This window comes from Hirundo rustica, chromosome 13 (genome assembly GCF_015227805.2).
Source record: "Hirundo rustica isolate bHirRus1 chromosome 13, bHirRus1.pri.v3, whole genome shotgun sequence".
Classification (NCBI taxonomy): Eukaryota; Metazoa; Chordata; class Aves; order Passeriformes; family Hirundinidae; genus Hirundo; species Hirundo rustica.
The window spans coordinates 694357-697999 of NC_053462.1; positions in this window are offsets into that span (position 1 = coordinate 694357).

Genomic DNA, 3643 nt, shown 5'->3' on the forward strand with positions numbered 1-3643 from the left:
TGAGTGTGACAGATGGATCTCAGGTACAAAGTGAGCATCGGATATACAGAGGAAAACACAGTCTGTAACACTGCCTTGCTTCTCATTTCATGTCTGAACATGAGTGACTCTGTTTTCCAAGAGACCCAAAGCTACCCTGGCAAAGTTCCTTAGTGTAGGTCTTCGCAGGACCTGCCATCAGGAAGCACCATCCCAAGAGTCAGATGGGTTAGGAACGATCCAGTGCAGCCAGGGCAAAGCAGGGAGCTTCCAGGGCTGTTGGACTTGTTCCTGCATGGAGCTGGGGCCCTTCTGGTCAGCACGACCCCCGGAGTTCATGTGCGTAACTGAGTGAGTGCGGCGTGTCTGTCCCGCGGAGCCCCAGCTCCCTTCTCGCTCCGGCTAGCCCGAGACAAGCCGCAGCTTGGAGGAGTTTCCTCAGGGGCCTAAAACCCAGGGGGTGGCTGGGAACCTTTCCCTTAGCACGAGAGAGCGAGACCCAAAGGAAGCAAAGGAAGGAGGTCTGCACTTGATTGGGGGTGAAACCAAGGCTTTGTTCAGTCTCTCTTCTGTGGTCCTGCCCCAGACCCAGCCTGGGTCAGGAGCCCCAACCCAGGAGCCCCAGCCCAAGAGCCCCAGCCTGGGTCAGGAGCCCCAGCCTGGGTCAGGAGCCCCAGCCCAAGAGGCCTGAGCACGTGTGGCTTCGGCTTGTATCCAGGGAAGGAGCTCTGGGAGGGGACAAGCCAACACCCAGTCAGGGTAACGGGGGAGTGGAACAGGGTTGGATTACATTCAAGGAAGGGGGCCGGGAGGAATGTGGGAGAATGGGCTGGGGGAAGGGCAGAGACCAACTGGGGGATATTGCATTTTCCAGGAGAACAGGGGAGTACAGAACAAACCATTATAAAACCCAATGTAAAAATGAAACACAGTATGAAATCAAACAACACACGGCAACAAATGAGAGTGCAGGGCTCCAGGGCTAACCCTGAGGCCACCTGGATCTCAGTAGATGGCCAGATGGAACCCAAAGCCGCTGGACACTGGGTGAGCAACTGAAGTAGGTGATGTTGAAGACTCCAGTTTAACGGATAATGTGGAGAAGTCCTTCTTAGTTTGAGCATTTAAGATATTAGCATACACAAGATAGGAACATAGGGTTGATTGGGACAGATTTGAATAGTTTCCAGTGTTTCTAGCTGAAAGTGGGTCAGGAAAAGTGAAATTGTTGGAAATTAAAAGGGGAAAAATGTAATGGATAAATATTGAGCAACATTGCTTCTCCAATCTGAGTTTTTCCTCTGTGAAAATGTGGCAGTTTAATAAAATGGAATAGACTAGCTTTGGAACATTAATGTGAGTATACTTTCCTTTTACACTAAATTGTAACCCCTGTCAATGTATCTGCACTGAAAACTGTTCATCAAACCATCCTGTGCTGCAGTCAGATGGTAAAGCTCCATCACAACTCTGTCTGGCTGTCACACAGAGATAATTCCCTGGCTGACTTCAGTCTGAGCCAAAGCAAATACTGGCAAACAGGTGAAGGCTTTATGAACCTCAGAAAAATTGATTTCTAGGTGCTTTTTCAGAATACAAGGTATGTTGTAGAGTCTCAGGAAGACTAAAATTATCAGAAACATTTAATCTCATGCTGGACATACCATATGGTTTTCCCAAGATGTTGAATAGTAAAATTGATGTGACTGAAATTAATAGGAACAGTTGTCTAGAAATAGAACGCTTTGCTTGAACTTAATAGTTTAGTTTAATTCAAGGAGTATTTTCTGAACTTGCACATCAGCTTGGTAGGAGAAGAAAATAACCACGACAATATGTAAGGAATTATCTTTGAATGTCCAGGGTTCTGATAACCTCTGCTCTACCCATAGTAGCTGCAGTGCTATTGTAAGAATGCTCCAGTTTTACCTGAGTGTCTCTGGCATCTCGTGTGGAGATACGTGCCAAGGAGAGTAGTGTCTGCACAGCCTTCTGAGAAGCAGCCATGATGTCTCAAGAATATTAAGAATTATTTTCTCTCCTTCTGCCTCAAAAGATTTGCAGATGTCATTTCCTTTTGGTATTCAGGTTTTACAGACTTTCAGAAAATTTCAGCTTTCCAGAACAAACGGGCTTTGGAGAGCAGAACTATCCCTTTAATTAACCTGCTCCATCGCCCTCCATCCCTGTGTCCCCTGGAATGGGTCAGGCCCCGAGGTGCTTCCAAAAGTGTTCCTCTCTCGCCATCTCCTGGCCAGCTCTTCGGCAGTCACTACACGTCCTGGATGGCTTTTCTTCAAGCAGTTCTTCTGTAAAAGGGGACAAATATTAGCATCGAGGAGTTCAGAAAGGTAATTTCTCTGTAATTGCTAATTATCGATTACTGGGGGGGAGAAATCCAAAATTTCTGGCTTTTCTGCCTTGGTAACTACATACTTTTTTCCCATCCTAAAAAGAACAACATGTTACCCAGCTTGTGTTTATAAAAATGTAAGTACTGGGCAGAAGCTGATCGCTGACTTCTTATGCTCATTTAACCTACAAAGCCATATATAATTTAATCAATAGAGATGAAATTGTGTTCCTTCAGCTGATTTTGAAATTGCCAGAGAAAGTGATTGGCTGATGACTTGTGTTCTTTTGTTATAGAAAGAGATTATATTTTCTGCAGCTAGCTAGGCATAATAAATTGGAAATGCATTCACTTTTTTCTAAAAGTCAGAGGAGTTCTTGGTCCTGCCCATCCCCCTGCTGGCTGTTTTAAGTGGATTATAATCACATTTTCCCAGGGTTTTTTACGTTTTTTTCCTCTTCTGTGTAGTGTGTGAATGGCCCACACAAGCAACAGGGAAAACTGACTGACAGCCTTGGGGAAACAGTGAAACTCTGCAAAATGCTGCCAGGCACATGAAGCAAACTAACTGAAACACCAGGAAACAAGCAATTATTTTTAGTCACTGTATGTTATAATAGGAGCCTAAAGGATTCTAACAGATGTGGGACTTTTGAAACAGGATGGTATCCTCAACACAGATGATGCTGTACTTCTTGATGAAAGGTTGAGTGTAAATGCTCTTCTCACTTCACCGTGACTGATGTGGTCCACTGAAAAATTCAAAACATTGTGGGGTGATGTAAACTCCAGAAGATCTTTCTTTGGAAAAGACAGCTATCTTTGGCTCCCTTCCCTGGATGGGAGCTCTAAGGTGGAGTTCTACAACTGAAGCAATGTAGAATTCACTGCCTCTGGGCACACCACCCTTTCCAAGTGGGCCTCATGCTTTTCATGAGCCAAAGCCTCTGTAAATAACCTCCAAAGGGATTTTAAACCAAACCAACGAACAAAACTTGGTACCAGGACCATCAGGAATGGTGGGCTAAGGTGGCCAGAGACAGAGCCATTCTGGAGAGCTCAGTGCTGCACCCCTGTCACTGCTGCTCCCACATTCAGGGGCGGCCTGGCTGGGGGCACTGGGAGCTGGGTGACCCTCCTTATCTGAAGAAGGCAGAGAGGAGACCTAGGGCCTGAGCTGCAGCTCAGCAGCTTCAGGAGTTTCTTATGCAGGTGCCATCCTGGTATGAAGAAAACTTCAGGAACCCAGCTCCAGGTTATGTATTCTTAGCTAAATCACATCTGAGCTGTGTGAGCTGCAAAAATCAAATT